Here is an 18,172-nt window from a genome sequence, read left to right as displayed (position 1 = left end):
TATATCCACATTCTCTGCTTATTCAGACTTTTGATTTTTGAATGAGATGAAGTCAGCATGCTGGATTTTGAAATAGTCTTATGAATACTATGGTATTTTTGACTCTAAAACTTGAATAAGCCACAGTAGAAAATATTTAAAAATTCTGACTTAGCAATTGTAAACTTATTCACAAATCAAACCTCACCTGCCACATTTTCCTACATTGTCAACCTTTGAGTTGCTTTTTAGAGATAAAAAATAATCTTTTTACCATCCTGAAAGTCATTCCATTCCTACTTTTTATGTCATCATCATCTTCTTGTCTGATTTTTTTTAGCTAAAATAGTCTAAATTCCTTTAATGCACTCTTTTGGTATTTGGTGTATACTATCTTCGTCTTTCCATTATGTCTTGCTAGTAGACACTATGTTCCTTTCCTTTCCCAAGGCCATTAAAGAATAATTGTTAAAGAAGGGATAATCAGTTTCCTAATTATGCTATTGCTTAATTCTGAGTGACATGTTCTTACCTAATTATATGCTGATTTAGCGCCTATTGAAATAATTGAGAATGTGTCAGGTAACTTTGGTCTTTGCATCTAGTATTTACAGAGATTTACTGATGTAAGTTTAGAAGGTAACAAATAGAGCTTCTATTTTGGTCAACATTTAGGACAATTAGTGAACTAATCCATAGCAATTGATTTATTGAAATGTGTGTTTAAATTGATTGTGAATAATATTAATGTAATGGAATTATCAAAGTGACAATGGTAAGCATTATCACCTATCTCACCCTTCCTGCAGACCTAAATAAATAAATAAATAAAGGCAATGGGAGCTGACAAGAGACCTTCAAGGGAAATAAGCCTAAAATACAACTTCTGTTTCAAGATACATAATTGTTCAAACGTATTATAAATTATACGTACAGGAAGAAACTAAGGTTGATGGATCCATAATATATATAAGGCATTATACATTACCACAAAGGCTTTTTTATTGGCCACAGCAGAAGACAGGATTTCAGTCTAAGTGGAATATTAATTTGGGAAGTAAGAATGTAGTCATTTAAATGGCAACAGGTAAGTTCATGTGTAGTGGTCAATTGCGGAAGAACTTTGTACGTGCTAGTTTAGGGGTGGTGAGGCCTCATTCTTTCCTCCCTTTCCCTTTTCCAAATATCTGATGAGCCAGAAGCAAGTCTTTGGGAACGTATGCCACGTCAGATAAGCATTATTGCCAGTATAGCAAGAACAAGTATAAGATAAGGGTAAAGGGCAAGAACAGATAAACAATTCTGTTTACCCTAACGTACTGATCATGTAAACAAGACCAAAGAACAAATAGAACTAGATCAGAACCAGATCGATAATTAACAGCTAAGCCCTACATCAGCACGTAATAAGTAACCCCTGGAAATTTCCACACTGCCAAACAAGGCAGGAAAACTGTATTTAAGGCTACCTCAGAGCTCAGTAAATTGATCCTCACCGATGGGCTTTGGGTACCGGTGCCTCAGAAGCTGAGACAACCTCCCAGTTTGTCCATAGCCTACCTGGGGTTCCAGGCTTGCAGGAAAGGACGTAAGATATGCTGCTTCTTTGCTATATTGTTCTTCCAGTTATGGGGCACAGCTGTTAGCTGTCAGGAGATAAACTACTTGTGTTTGACAGATACCTGTGTAGCATCCTTTGTACTTTGAGAGCCCAGCATCGGACCTGAGACTTACTCTTGCTGACTACATCATGGTTATTGGTTACCCAAACGGCTACAGATGGCTCCTAGTCTGGCTCCTAGTCCAGCTCCCGAGGAGCCTCCTGCTACCCCGTGCTGCTGCTTCTGCTACAGAGGCAGTAGCACAGTGCAGTGGGTATGAACCAGTACACACGGGGGATTCAGCTTAAAAGCTGATTGATTAATGATTATTCTTAAAACTCTTAGAACAACAAATGGACTATAATAAGCCCTCTCCCACAAAAATGTCTTTGTGGTAGTGTTAAATAAAAACAGAGGTTAGGATACCAGAGATTGCTGACAAACTGCATGTTTTGTGTTTTATAATTTTACAAAAATCTATTAATTCCCTTTGTCAGTTCTTACAAGTAAGCGGAATGCCCTCTGTGTTTATTTCAGGACAACTGGGGTAATCAGGCTCAGCAATTCTATGAATATTTTGCTAAGCTTAATTAAAATTCAACCCTGCATTTGAGCAAGCCGCAGTGGTTTGGCAGACCTTCAAAGGGCTATACTGCAGCATAACAATAAAAGTGATAAAGGAACACAATAACAATAAATATAACGCAAATGCTCCCATTACTCACAAATCAAGTAGAATGTTGTTCCTGGAAGTTGTTCTGCTTTCTGGGGTGATAAAATTCAAATTCCCAGATTTTTTTAAAAAAAATTCTTTATCTATATATGTTCTTAGTAACATTCTGCTTAATACTTCTAATGGATTGAAATTCAATGCTACCGACATAATTCAGTGCAATACAGTATGCATGATTCAGTACTATCATAATTGTATACTGCTTTGTTCCTTGTGGATTACAAATTGTAAAATGTTACTTTTTTTCTTCTGAAATGATGGGATGTGTCTAAACTATAACCCTCTGCCAACAGAGGGATGTAGATTAGGCACATCGCTATTGCAAATGAAGCGGGGATTTAAATATCCCGCGCTTCATTTGAATAGAATGTGCCTCGTGCAACGAGGTTTACAGGATCGGTCGTAAAAGGCTTTCCTTGTCGACCGATCCCCATCTAGACTGCCGCTTTTTGCTGGCAAAGTGCCGCGGCAACAGAAAGCGGCGGTCATTTCTATTAAAATGAAGTGCGGGATATTTAAATCCCCGCTTCATTTGCAATAGCGATGTGCCTAATCTACATCCATTTGTTGGCAGAGAGATGTAGTTTAGATGCACCCACAGTGACACTTCTTTTTCTCTCTCCCATTCCCAAAGTCCCCTCTCCTGTTCTGGTTACTCTTTTAAATGGGAAAAAAAATAGGACTCAGATAAAAAGGATAACTGAGCAGAATCATTATTTTTGTACATATGATCCCAATAGTAGGTTTGCCAAGAACAATGCAAATTCCCATTTAATCCCCTCCTTCAACCCCAAACATAAGCTAAAACCTTCCCGAGGAGATCATTGATTTTGATATAGAAACCAGACAATAGTAATTCTCATGAAGTAGTATTCTCTTTCCTTGTTTCCTGATTTGGCTCATACAGTCCTCCTTCATGAAAAGTTTCCAGTGTACCAACACATCATCTTTCAGAATTAGAATTCCTGTTTGAAGAATAATGTGTTGTACCCACTTTGAGAGCAGCTGTAAAACATGGTCTCATGCGTCATACTTCATGATATTCCAATTTTTCTTCTTCCATTATCTTTGTTACGTGAAATATACCACTTGTATTTTAGTATTTTGTTTGCTTTCTTAGCAAACTCGACTTGGACAATCAATTTAGTCTGAAGATTTTTTCCTCCTTCAAAATGGGAGTTATGCCATTGGAACTGTTATGCCATTCCTTATCTTATATGAGAGAGTAATTTGACAACTATAGCAACATATTTTTATAGTGCCACTGAGAAAGGAAACTTTGGCAAAGAAACACATTTTTCAACAGCTAAGACAAACAAAAGAGAAGAAAACAGCAAAAATCAAAACAAGTACTTGTCTCCAGTGATCAATACTCCTAGAATCAGACTTTTAAAAGGAAAAAGACTGTCTAATGGTATAGAAAGAAAAGAAAAGCTCCCATTTCTGACAAAGATTTCAAAAACATACTAAGCTAAAATATTATAACCTCCTGAAGCATTGTTCACTTTGACCTCTAGTGTTTGTTAAACTCAACCCTTTAATTGAATTACCTCTTCCTAAATGAATCTTAAATACTTCATAAGAAAACATAAATCTATACCACAAGATGGAACTTATAGACTGCAGAAAAAAATTAACTTCAAGCTAAAAAGTAATATAAGCATCACCGTAGAATCAATTTAAGTCCCCACTTAGCATAGATTGATTCATTCAACTGTATGTCTAGTTAGAGAGAATACTGTAGCTTGGACATATAACTCAAGGTGGGCATAAATTAGAGTGTATAGATATTTGAAAGGTGCAGCACTAATACGTGGGGTGAAAATTGTTTAGGATGATTTAGGGCAATGTTTCTCAAACTATGCTCCGTGGAGCCCCAGGGCTCCACAAGACCTCTTGAGGGGCTCCGCAAGGTTGACAAACTGCAAACATCGATAGGATAGGTACAACACATACAATCAGTGGACCGCTGGGGCGCCGCATAAACTTTTACTCATGTAAAGGGCTCTGGAGCCCAAAAAGTTTGAGAACCGCTGATCTAGGGAATTGGCTGGAGTAAAGCAACCATAAAGTAAACCCATCAGGAATTATGTTCTGATGATAAACTGTATTAGACTAGCAGACTTATCCGGCATTGCCTGGGTCCTTCAAGGAAGGGGGTTGGTGGTGTGGTACAGGAGTCAGGGCAGGGCCTGGGGGATGTGAGGAGCGGAAGTGCAGGAGGCTGAGGGTAGCGGTGTATGAGTGAGGGCTGGGGGATGAGGAGGGGCTCAGGGTAGGGGATGCTATATAGCATGGGCCTTTTCTCTTGCCCAGTCCCCACTGGCTGCCAGGGGCATTTTCTTTTCCATCAGGCCCCTCTGGTTGCTAGGGGTATTTTCTCTTCTTCTAGACCTCCAGCCATTGGGGGTATTTTATATTCTTCCAACTGCCCCCTGGTTGCCAGGGTGTTTTCTCTCCCCCCCCCCCCCCCCCCAGTCCACCCACTCCCCAGCTGCCTGGGTGCTTTCTCTCCTCTCAGGTCTCCGGCTGGCCACTATGTGTGCTGCCGTTCAAATAAAGCCTCTGTTATTAAGAGTATTACAGTTCTTATAAATATACACAGCCCATCTGTCATCCTGATGTCATCTCAGGAGGTATGCTGCCTGCCAGGGGCCTGTATCCAAGATGTTACGGAGGCATTTTCGAGGATTATCTGGCCTTCTGACCACTACCTCATGCTACTCTTTCATGCGGGCACTAATGATACTGCAAGGTGTGACACTGAGCGGATCAAGAGTGACTACAGGGCTCTGGAACTATGGTTGAAGGAGTTTGGAGCACAGGTGGTATTCTCTTCAATCCTTCCTGTCAAAGGTAGGGGCCCAGGCAGAGACAGGTGCATCCTTGAGGTGAATGCCTGGCTGTGAAGATGGTGTTGCCAGGAGGGCTTGGGCTTCTTTGACCACGGGATGCTATTCCAGGAAGGACTGCTAAGCAGGGATGGTGTTCACCTTTTGAGGAAGGGGAAGACCGTATTTGGATACAGACTGGCTAACCTAGTGAGGAGGGCTTTAAATTAGGTTCAACAGGAACAGGTGACCAAAGCCCATGGGTAAGTTAAGAACATGGATACTTGGGAGATGGGTTGGAAATGGGAGGGAGTGTGAGCTATAACAGCAGAGAGAAAAGAGGGACAAGGCAGAAATGGGAGGCAAGATCAAATCAGTATCTTAGATGCCTATACACGAATGCAAGAAGTTTGGATAATAAGCAGGAAGAACTGGAAGTGCTAATAAATAAATTCAGCTATGACATTGTTGGCATCACAGAGACTTTGATTGCAATATTGGTTTAGAAGGATTCAGCTTACTCAGGAAGGACAGATGGGGAAAAAAAGGAAGGAGGTGTTGCCTTATATATTAAAAATGTACACACTTAAACTGAGGTAGAGATGGATGTAGGAGATCATCATGTTGAGAGTCTCTGGGTTAGGCTAAAAGGGGTAAAACACAAGGGTGATGTCATACTAGGCATCTACTACAGGCCACCAACCCAGGCAGAAGAGGTGGATAAGGCTTTTTTTAAACAACTAACAAAATCATCCAAAGTACAGGATTTGGTGATAGGGGACTTCAACTATCCAGATATATGTTGGGAAATGAACACAGCAGGGTACACATTATCCAATAAGTTCATGGATTGCATTGAAGACAACGTTTTATTTCAGAAGATTGAAAAAGCTACGGGGGGGAAGCTGGTCTAGATTTGATTTTAACAAATAGGGAGGAACTGGTTGAGAATTTGAAAGTGGAAGGCAGCTTGGATGAAAGTGATCATGAAATCATAGAGTTCATGATTCTAAGCTATGGTAGAAGGGAGAACAGCAAATTAGCGAATGGATTTCAGGTAGGCAGTTTTTGGTAAACTCTGAGGGTATGTCTACACTACCCCGCTAGTTCAAACTAGCGGGGTAATGTATGCATACCGCACTTGCTAATGAAGCCCGGGATTTGAATTTCCCGGGCTTCATTAGCATAAAGCCGGCTCCGCATTTTTAAAAGCCGGCTAGTGCGAACCCCGTGCCGGGCGGCTACATGCGGCACGGGCTAGATAGTTCGAACTACATAGTTATTCTGAACTATCTGTACGCCTCGTGGAACGAGGTGTACAGATAGATCGGAATGGCTACGTAGTTCGAACTATCTAGCCCGTGCCGCGTGTAGCCACACGGCACGGGGTTCGCACTAGCCGGCTTTTAAAAATGGTGGAGCCGGCTTTATGCTAATGAAGCCCGGGAAATTCAAATCCCGGGCTTCATTAGCAAGTGCGGTATGCATACATTACCCCGCTAGTTCGAACTAGCGGAGTGGTGTAGACATACCCAGAGAGCTTGTAGGTAAGGTCCCATGGGAATCAAGACTGAGGGGAAAACAACTGAAGAGAGTTGGCAGTTTTTCAAAGGGACATTATTAAGAGCCCAAAAGCAAGCTATTCCACTGCATAGCAAAGATAGAAAATATGGCAAAAGACTGCCTTGGCTTCACCAGGAGATCTTGCACGATCTAAAAATAAAAAAGGAGTCTCATAAAAAATGGAAACTAGGACAAATTACAAAGGATGAATATAGGCAAACAACACAGGAATGCAGGGGCAAGATTAGAAAGGCAAAGGCACAAAACAAGCTCAAACTAACTACAGGCATAAATGGAAACAAGAAGATATTCTATAAATATATTAGAAGCAAATGGAAGACCAAGGAAAGGGTAGACCCATTGCTCAGTGATGAAGGAGAAATAATAACAGGAAACTTGGAAATGGCAGAGATGCTTAATGACTTCTTTGTTTTGGTCTTCACCGAGAAGTCTGATGAAGGAATGCCTAACATAGTGAATGCTAGTGGAAATGGGGTAGATTTAGAAGATAAAATAAAAAAGAACAAGTTAAAAATCACTTAGAAAAGTTAGGTGTCTGCAAGTCACCAGGGCCTGATGAAATGCATCCTAGAATACTCAAGGAGCTGATAGAGGAGGTATCTGAGGCTTTAGCTATCATCTTTGGAAAATCATGGAAGACAGGAGATATTCCTGAAGACTGGAAAAGGGCAAATATAGTGCCCATTTATAAAAAGGGAAAAAAGAACAACCCAGGAAACTACAGACCAGTCAGTTTAACTTCTGTGCCAGGAAAGATAATGGAGCAAGTAATTAAGGGATCAATCTGCAAACACTTGGAAGATAATAAGGTGATAGGGAACAGCCAGCATGGATCTGTAAAGAACAAATCCTGTCAAACCAAGCTGATAGCTTTCTTTGATAGGATAACGAGTTTGTGGATAGGGGAGAGGCAGTGGATGTGGCCTACCTAGACTTTAGTAAGTCATTTGATACGGTCTGTCATGATGGGGCTACTGTAAGGTGGGTTCATAACTGGCTGGATAACCATTCTGAGAGAGTAGTTATTAATGGTTCACAATCCTACTGGAAAGGTATAACAAGTGGGGTTTTGCAGGGGTCTGTTTTGGGACCAGTTCTGTTTAATATTTAGATATCAGCATAGAGAGTACGCTTATTAAGTTTGCAGATGATACCAGGTTGGGAGGGGTTGCAACTGCTTTGGAGGATAGGTCATAGTTCAAAATGATCTGGACAAATTGCATAAATGATCTGAGGTAAACAGGATGAATTTTAATAAGGACAAATGCAGAGTTCTCCACTTAGGATGGAACAATCAATTTCATACATACAGAATGCGAACTGACTGTGTAGGAAGGAGTACTGGAGAAAGGGATATAGGGGTTATAGTGGACCACAAGCTAAATATGAGTCTACAGTGTGATGCTGTTGCAAAAAAAGAAAACGTGATTCTAAGATGCTTTAACAGGTGTGTTGTGAGCAAGACATGAGAAGCCATTCTTCCACTCTACTCTACATTGATTAGCCCTCAATTGGAGTATTGTGTCCAGTTCTGGGTACCACATTTCAAGAAAGATGTGGAGAAATTGGAGAAGGTCCAGAGAAGAGCAACAAGAATGATTAAAGGACTAGAGAACATGACTTATGAAGGAAGACTGAAAGAATTGGGCTTGTTTAGTTTGGAAAAGAGAAGATTGAGAGGGGTTTTCAGGCATCTAAAAGTTTGTCACAAGAGGGGGAAGAAAAATTGTTCTTCTTGGACTTTGAGGATAGAAGAAGAAGCAATGGGCTTAAACCGCAGCAAGAGAGGTATAGGTTGGACATTAGGAAAAAGTTCCTAACTGTCAGGGTGGTTAAACACTGGAATAAATTGCCTAAGGAGGTTGTGGAATCTCCATCTCTGGAGACATTTAAGGGTAGGTTAGATAAATGTCTATTAGGAATGGACTAGACAGTACTGGGTCCTGCCATGAGGGCAGGGGACTGGACTTGATGACCTCTTGAGGTCCCTTCCAGTCCTAGTATTCTATGATTCTATGATATATATATATGAAGAAACTGCCATGAACCATTCTTTTCTCCATGAGGAACCCTTGAACCTTTCATGAATTTGGAAAAGTTTCTACTTCTCCACTCAACCAATATGAACTCTCACCTCATCCTCCTCTGCAATTTGTGATCATACCACAATGATGTGCATCTTTTTAATGAGGAATGGAGTGGCAGAAGGAGCTCACTGGAACATTTTAAATTAAAATAAATAGAGAAACACTGATTTTCTAACACTCTGTAGATTGATGGTTAGAGCACAGGCCTGTCATGTGGGAGACAAAGTTCCCTACTGTGCCTGATTCAGAGTGATTTGGGCTGAAAAACTTCTCTGAGTCAGGCAGAGCAGAGATTGGATCCTTGATTTCTCACATCCAAGGTCAGTGGCCTAATCACCTGTGTAAGAATGGACAAACAAAGACAAATCTCCTATCTTACACAATTGACATAATTCTGTGTTTTCTGAAATGGTTAACACAGAAGAACACCAAGGCTACATCTGCACTGGCATGATTTTCCAAAAATGCTTTTAACGGAAAAGTTTTCCGTTAAAAGCATTTTCGGAAAAGTGCATCTAGATTGGCAGGGTGCTTTTCCGCAAAAGCACTTTTTGTGGAAAAGCGTCCGTGGCCAATCTAGACGCGGTTTTCCGCAAAAAAAAGCCCCAATTGCCTTTTTCGCAATCGGGGCTTTTTTGCGGAAAACAGTACTATGCTGTCTACACTGGCCCTTTTGCACAAAAGTCTTTTGGAAAAAGGCTTTTGTCCAAATGGGAGTAGCATAGTTTTTCCGGAAAAGCACTGATGATTTTACATGAGATTGTCAGTGCTTTTCCGGAAATTCACGCGGCCAGTGTAGACAGCTGGCAAGTTTTTCCAGAAAAGCAGATGATTTTCCGGAAAAACTTGCCAGTCTAGACACAGCCCAAATGTTCAAAACCTTGTAAGCTGGTGCAAAATAGAACTGTCATCCTCCAGGCAGGTGTATTGCCAGAAGTGACCTCTATAATCCTTCTGGATTGTGAAGAGCTGACTGACCAGCATTTAGGACCACAGCCTAATAGATCTCTGGTCTCTTTTTACACGTCCCTTCTTGGTTTCCTACATGTTCTGAATAGCTGTGTCTTCAGGAAGGATAAAATGTAATTTGAGCTGTTTTAAAGAGAACCTGAAACAGTGAATGAAAAATGGAACCCTAAATTGGCTGTGGCAAAAGGGAAATCATGTGTCTGTTGGATTTGTGTCTAGGATAGGATGAGCCTATGGGGGTACATTGGAAAGGCTAAGAAGCATGTTAGAAATGTAGGGCATTTTTAGATACTGGCATGAGACAGAGAAAAGGATAAGAGTCCTTTTTTGAGGTGCCATATTGAAAGAAAACCTTGAAAGGCTAGAGATATGAGTCAGAAGTTGAGCAATTGGAAGCTTATATTAGCACATAACCTCCCAAATTTTTGTATCATATATGTGAATAGTTGTTGAATTCAAATGTAAAGCCATTCTGGATCGTATCTATGTATTTCCACTACACACATGCAACTCCCTAGAAGGCATGGTATTGCACATGTACCTCAGAGCCCAGTCTGGCTATATAAAGGGGGTGGGGAACCTTTTTTGGATTGGGGACCGCTGAGCCACAGAAAAATCAGTCGAGGGCCACACACTTGTGAGAAGCAAAAAAACCAAACAAACCCTCACTGATGTGGCCTCTGACTGAGAAGCAAAATGATAGTCCCTAAATTCTTCTTGAAGGGCATAAAAGAGGGTGGTCTCTACCTCCCTCTCAGTTCCTTCCTACTGCCCATGCTGAGAATTAGAATCTCCCTGTCACTGTACATCTTCAATTAGCCTGCATTTAGAAAGATATTTTCTCTAGTTGTATATAGTTAGTTGTTATAGTTAGCAGAGTTTGGCTTGTTCAAATGGTTCGTTCTCTTATTCAGAGATTTAGTATGAAGAAATACTCAGGATTCCAGCAACGTGCTGCACACAGTACTCTGATCCTTTTTATGCATAGGCATAAAATCTGCCTAATTTGGTTAGCCCAGGAGCATCTGAAGAACAAATTTCCTGTTTGAACTTATTTACAGATAGAAGAACTTCAACTAAAGCCAACTTGAACACCTTCTCCATTCACCTAAGGACGCTTATAAATCTTTACTTTCAGGCTCTGACCACTATAGACATATATCTACTTCAGAGTCTTTTCAGTACACATGCACGCCATGTTCTAAAGATGCTCAGACCAAAGAGTACGTAAACATTCATACAAAGAGAACTCTATATACCCACCATTGTGGGGAGTACAAAAAATGGAACTAGCCTCCTGGTCTTTATTAGACATCTTGAACTTCTTCATGAACTTCTAGACCACCTTATTTTATACGGAAAATATCCAAGTCACCTTATTGGAAATTTCTAAGGAAGATTCTCCTAAGGAAATTTCTAAGGAAGATCCCTCAATCTTCTCCATTGTTAGAGCCCATAGAAGAGGATGAGGGAAGGAAAGAGCCCCATGATTTTCATCCTTAAGTTTCTTACTCTTCCCCAGATGAGGCCATCACACAAGAGTCAGTATCACCTGCTTCTGAGAACATTAAATATTTCAAAACCTCATGAGCAGGGGGGTTAGATGTAGCTTTTCTAAGATAACCCACATAAACTATTAGATATTTTTAAACTTTTGCTCCAGGAAGGTATCCCTCCTCATTAATATAGACTTTTTAGAACTGATGCAAACACATTGAAATACTTTAGACTCTATCTAAGCCTCTGCTAAATGGGCTGACAGATTCCAAAGAAGGAATTTGATTATTTCACTACTCACCCTGAACCAGACTAATCTCAATACAGGGCTACCCCCAAAGATGAGGAGTTAAAGAGACTATAGTTCACAACAGAAAATCCTATCCACAAAAAAAGAATGAGGGTGAAAATTTTAAGCACCATTTATCAAAATATACCTTTTTAACTGGTCACCAATTTCAGCATTTGTGACAAATAGCCCAAGGAATAAAGAAAAGTTCCTTGCTATAGTCTCTGAAGCATATCTCACTGCCCAAACATCTCTACAAGTGAAAATGGATGTGTCTGACACTACTTCTCACTCCCTGGCGACAACCATCTCAATGAGAGACTACTCTTGGCTTCAGGCCACTGGCATCCCAAGGGAGCTACTAAACACTATAAAAGACTTATCTTTTGAAGGGTCTAAATTTTTGCTCAAATGACTGATGATGCTAGTGTACATTAAAATATTCCTATACATCCTCTTCTTTGTGATGTCTACACTGTGGTAACAAAAGGAAACTGTTAAAACTACAAATGTATTAAAGATCAATATACCAGCTGAGGCAGCAGGGTGCCTACAGAAAAAAATCTCTCAGCCTCCTTGACATTGATAGTGCTATTCAGAGCAAATCCTTCTCTCCAGACATCATTGGCTTTAAAGCAGTAATGTTGACTTCTTGATAAATGATAGCACTCCAGACATTTCTCATCTTGCATTCAGAATTGTCCCTCTCTCTTTTAGAGTGCTTAGAAAGAGATTACATCAGATAAGGGGTTGCTCAGCATAGTAAATGAGAGATATGTCATCTAGCTCACCTCCCTTCTCTTTCCTAAAACATATTCTCTGTCTTTTTTTGGCAGGAGTCCATCTCACAAGACTGTTTTACTTCAGGAAGTAGAGTGTCTTTTGGAATTGGGAAGGAGATATGATGTTCCTTAAGACAGAGGGAAGGTTTTCTGTTCCTGGTACTTCCTGATTACTTAAAAAAAGGTGGTCTTTGTCCTTTATGCCCTGGCCACAGAAGGTATCTTTCATTCGAGTAGGAGGTGACAAGCACTACCAATGATGCTTCCTTTCAGGCAACTGGGCTCCAAAGGTGTTCACTATGTTTTTGATGGCGGTAGTGGCCTATTTGCATTTTCCCTACCTGGATGATTCTGGAATGTAAAGCAGCTGCATCAAAAATAGAATCCTTGTCATCAGACACTTGTTCCCTCATCTAGGCTTAAAACTGAAGGTTGACACACCTGAGTCATTCCATTAGGGGACATGTCCCAGATTGAGATGTCAATATAGAAAGTTTTAGAACAAATTGACAAGAGGCAGGAATAAGTCACCAGATGATACTGAACCAAGAATTCTAAAGGAACTCAGAAGTGAAATGGAAAAACTACTCTCTATGGAATGTATCCTGTTGTTTAACTGAGTTTCCATGTCAGGTGACTTTGAGAGTAACAAATGTAACATCACTTTAAAAAACAAATAATCCAGAGGCAATTCTGGGACTGATAGGCCAGTAAGCCAAGTACCAGACAAAGTGATTGATTTAACAGTAAATAACATAATTATCAGAAAGGTAGGGAAATATAACATGTTGGAAAGAATCAATATAGCTTTTGTTAAGAGAATCACGCCTCACTAATCTATTAAAATTCTTTCAGGGTGTCAACAAGTATATGGGCAGGGCGATTCAGAAACCTTTGATGGGAGTTCTGCTCCAGGATAGGTTGCACCCTAGGTTTCATAACAGATACTTTTCTTCTCCCATGATCAGTCCACCTGTTGTATGCACTCCCTTGCCCATCTAATTCTGAGATCAATCAGGAAGCAGAAAAGAGACAAGCCAATTTCAATTTTTGTAGCACCTACCTGTCTAAGACAATACTAGTCCACAGACCTATGCCATCTACCAATTGGTCACTCAGGATCTTTTGTCTCAAAACCAAGGCAAGGAATTGAATCCTTATCCGCAGTCACTCCAACTCACCTGCTTGATGATTTCTAGTTGAGCAATCAGGAGAGACTATGGTCCTGAGATATTCAGATCACTTTGGGGAGCAGCAGAAGGGATTGCACCAAAATCACATATATAGCTAAATAGAAAAAAAAAGTTTTTGATCTGAGTGGGATGTCGCAATTCATCAGCAAGTGCATAGAGATTAGATACATACTTGAATTCTTGCTTTATCTGAAATCCTCTGGTGTCTCAGTTTAGTGAGAGCTGACCTATCTTCCACATCTGCAGAACATCCTGCAGTGGCTAGGTCTTCATAGAATCATAGGGCTGGAAGAGACCTTAGGAGGTGATCGAGTCCAGCCCCCTGCCCAAAGCAAGACCAATCCCAATTAAATTAACCCAGCCAGGGCTTTTTCAAGACTTAAAAACCTCTAGGGATGGAGATTCCACTACTTCCATAGGTAACCCATTGCAGTACTTCACCACCCTCCTAAAGAAATAGATTTTCCTAGTATCCAACCTAGACCTTCCTCACTGTAACTTGAGACCATTCCTCCTTGTTCTGCCATCCATCACTATTGAGAACAGCCTCTCTCCATCTCCTTTGGAATCTCCCTTCAGGAAGTTGAAGGCTGCTATCAAATCCCCCCTCACTCTTCTTTTCTGCAGACTAAATAAGCCCAAATCCCTCAGCCTCTCCTCATAGGTCATGTGCTCTAGCCCCCTAATCATTTTGGTTGCCCTGCACTGGACCCTCTCCAGTGCATCCACATCCTTTCTATAGGGGGGGGGGGCATAGAACTGGACGCAATACTCCAGATGTGGCTTTCACATCCCCTTGACTTCCAGTTTTCTAAAATGTCTTTTTAGCATGTACCTTTCCATTTCCATTCCATTATCTAATTGAAGTACTGTCCCACTTAGTCCCTTCCAATCCTTTGCCATCATTATCTTAATAGCAGTTACCTCTGCTAGGAGACTCTCAGAGCTCTAGGCACTTTTAACCAACCCTCTTTTCATTGTTTTTCACAGTCTATCTTCTGTGATACCCTAATTTATACCTCTAGTGATATCAGCATTCCACCTAAATTAGATTATTCTTCTCCTAATATTCTTTCCAAAATTCATTCCTCCAAGGCGAAAGAAAAGTTTTGCACCTTGCATAGTCTCATGGCTTTGGCATTTTACCAGGACAGTATAAAGTCTTTCAGATCTTCTCTGACTCTTTGTAGCCTATGCGAAAAGAATAAAGGGGCCAGCATGTTACATCTCTGTGTATTTCACACTGGATTTCAGACTGCATAAGGCTTTGCTATGATCTTGCAAAGGTCTCTCCTCTACCAAGGATAACAGCTTATTCTGCTATGGCTCATTCCACTTCATCAGTCTTTTTGAGCAACTTTCTTTTAATGGGCAATGCAAAGCACCAGCATACATATGTTCTCTTGACATTACATTATTATTAAACAGGTTTCTCAAGATGACACTCTATTCAGCAATCAGTATTACAATTTCTGGTTGAACAATCCAGTATCTGTATGGAAAGTGCTGGTGTGTCACCTAGAGTAGAATGCATATATGTACAATCACTCAATCAAAGGAGAAAATATAGTTATTTACCCATACAATAATTGTTGTGCTTTGAGAGGTGTTGTACACATATACATTGCATGATCCTCCCACCTTCCTCACTACTTCAGATAGATGGTGGTGTATAAGAATAATATGGGAAGTAACTGCCAAGCCACTTTTATGTCCTCAGCTCTGTCTCAGAAGATTTGGGAGCACGTATACCTATAATAGAATATACATTTTCACAGCACATTTTGAAGAACTACTGTTGCTGCACGGGTAAATAACCAGCCTCTTTTAGTAACATTAAAAATAAACTTTGTTTCTGGTATCAGCCAGGAACTCTTGTTTGTTTGTTTGTTTGTTTGTTTAGTTTTGTTTCTGATATAATTTTTCAGCTGTAAATTGAAGAATCAAAACCACAAGTGATCCTGTTTTGTGCTGTTCCGGATTTGGTATGGAAGGCTTTCCTTTAAGGTTTTTGTCGTGCCTTTGAGAAGGAAGTAAAATAAAATGTGACTAATACATTATGCTTTAAAAATTGGCTACAGTACATGGATTGAATAAATATTTTCCGCACACTTTTATAACCTTATTTACAACACATTTATCTCAGAGATGTCTACTGCAAAATTACTGTGTTTTTAAAAGAACCTGTCACTTCCTATTTATCAAGGATTCTGGAATAGGCTTAATATAGGTGTTCCAGTCTCTTTGATAACTCACATGCATTTTATAAACTTCCATCAAAAACATTAACTGAAACAAAATATCAAAATAAAACCATAGAAAGTAAATATAAAATAAATACATTTGTTTGACTTTAACTGAACAAAATCCATGAAAATAAAAATGAGTCTGGTAGTTCATCCTTCACATAAGCCACTGTGTCTTTATGGGTAAATTCCTGGGTTTGATTTTCAATTGGATTGTCATGGTAACAGTTGAGGATGCCAGGATTAGACCTTTACATTTCATATGCCAATGTCTTAAGGCAGCTGAAAAAATCAGGAAAAATGTGTTTTTAACTACAGGTAACTCAGTATGGCCCCTTACACTGCTATTAAAATGAGGTAAAAGGTTTAGTCTAAATTAACTTTCCTTTAAATAATATCATTCCAAAATAAACAGAGCAATGATGGCCTTTGAAGTACCCAACCCATGGATACTTTGGAAAACCCACAACCGATACTTTGGAATACTCTCACTTTATGTCTAGTCCTTTTGCCTCTTTCTTTTTGTTCAGTCTAATCAGAATGCAGTTCACTGGTAGAACCCTTTTATATTTAGTACAACATTTCATATCAACCATAGAATTTCAATGCTTTTCTACACTAGGAAACCCATATTGTCTGGCTGAATTAAAGTGTCTTTTACAAAGACTCAATCTTCCTCTAAAGATGTCAGAATCTACCACTTGTACCAGATGTGCTCTAATTTAAATAAGAATTAATTCAAGAAGTCCTGTGGTTTGTTTTATGCAGGTAGTCAGATCAGAAGACTACAATGGTTTCTTTTGGCCTTAAAATTTATGAATCCCCAGGTGAGTTTTTCATAGTGATTAATTATCCTCCCTGTAAAAAATGTCTGGAAGATAGCTAATGTGACACCAATCTTTAGAAAGGGCTTTAGAGGTGATCCTGGCAATTATAGACCAGTAAGTCTAAAGTCAGTACTGGGCATATGATTTGAAGCTATAGTAAAGGATAGAATTGTCAGACACATAGATAAACATTTGTTGGAGAAAACATCAACATGTTCTCTATAAAGGGAAATCATGACTCGCCCATCTATTAAAATTCTTTGAATACTTGAATACTGCATACAGATGTGGTCACCTATTCTCAAAAAAGATATACTGCTATTGTAAAAGGTTCAGAAAAAGGCAACAGAAATTATTAGGGATTTGCAATGGATGCCATATGAAGAGAGATTAAAAAGACTGGGGCTATGTCTAGACTTGCAAGTTTTTCCTCAAAATCACCTGATTTTGCGGAAAAACTTGTCAGCTATCTAAACTGGCCACTTGAATTTCCGGAAAAGCACTGACGATCTCATGTAAAATCATCAGTGCTTTTCCTTAAAAACTGTGCTGCTCCCGTTTGGGCAAAAGTCTTTTTCCGAAAGACTTTTGCGCAAAAGGACCAGTGTAGATAGCATAGTACTGTTTTCCGCAGAAAAGCCCCGATAGGGAAAAAGGCGATTGGGGCTTTTTTGCGGAAAACCGCGTCTAGATTGGCCATGGACGCTTTTCCACAAAAAGTGCTTTTGCGGAAAAGCATCCTGCCAATCTAGACGCGCTTTTCCAAAAATGCTTTTAACGGAAAACTTTTCCGTTAAAAGCATTTTTGGAAATTCATGCCAGTGTAGACGTAGCCTGGGATTTTCATCTTAGAAAAGAGGAGACTAAGGAGGGATATGATAGAGGTCTAAAAAAATCAAGACTGGTGTAGAGAAAGTAAATAAGGAGAAGTTATTAGCTTCCCATAACACAAGAACTAGGGCTTACCAAATGAAATTAATAGGTAGCAGGTTTAAAACAACAAAAGGAAGCTTTTCTTCATGCAGTGACTATGGAACTCCTTGCCAGAGGATATTGTGAAGACCAGGACTTTAACAGGGTCCAAAAATAACTAGATAAATCAGAGAGGATAGGGCCATCAATGGCTATTAGCTAGATGGGATAGTTATGGTGTCCCTAGCCTATATTTGTCAGAAGGTGGGAATGGGTGATAGGGGAGGGAATCACTTGATTCTGGCCTTTCTTATGTTAAGTCACAGTGTCATTGTGATGCAGCAGCTATTGGATCATTATCATCTACTTTATTTAGGACTGTTTATGGCCTGATCATCTTTGATATGTCTGAATTATGGGATTACGCAACATATGACTGTGAAATTTTAAAGTGCAGCTGGCCTTAAAATTGCAATAATCAATATATAATACTAAGTGCTACATACTGCTGCTAAGTACTAGTGACATGGGTGCATAGAGTAGTGTTTTTGTAGATAAATATTTTGATGCATCCATTTTATGATTAGTGTTTTGCTACAGTGAAGCAGGTGTTGAATCAGCTATTGCTAATTAGGATCTGAA

At 39.7% G+C, this 18,172-nt stretch overlaps 1 protein-coding gene and 1 long non-coding RNA gene across 6 annotated transcripts in view; both read left to right on the top strand.

Annotated features, from left to right (window-relative positions):
• IL1RAPL1 (interleukin 1 receptor accessory protein like 1) overlaps positions 1-18,172 on the top strand; it is a 1,160,102-nt gene that overhangs the window by 301,977 nt on the left and 839,953 nt on the right. The window lies entirely within an intron of this gene.
• Positions 831-16,618, top strand: LOC142822353 (uncharacterized). 3 transcript variants are annotated; one of them, XR_012898424.1, is made up of 5 exons: positions 831-1,567; positions 4,947-5,169; positions 15,266-15,354; positions 15,474-15,530; positions 16,560-16,618. It is a non-coding gene; the product is annotated as an uncharacterized LOC142822353 (long non-coding RNA). The 3 variants fall into 3 exon arrangements; XR_012898422.1 differs by lacking the exon at positions 15,266-15,354 and having other exon boundaries at positions 842-1,567; XR_012898423.1 differs by lacking the exons at positions 4,947-5,169; positions 15,266-15,354 and having other exon boundaries at positions 845-1,567.

This window comes from Pelodiscus sinensis, chromosome 1, assembly GCF_049634645.1.
Source record: "Pelodiscus sinensis isolate JC-2024 chromosome 1, ASM4963464v1, whole genome shotgun sequence".
Lineage (NCBI taxonomy): Eukaryota > Metazoa > Chordata > Testudines > Trionychidae > Pelodiscus > Pelodiscus sinensis.
This window is presented reverse-complemented; position numbering and strand designations above follow the sequence as displayed.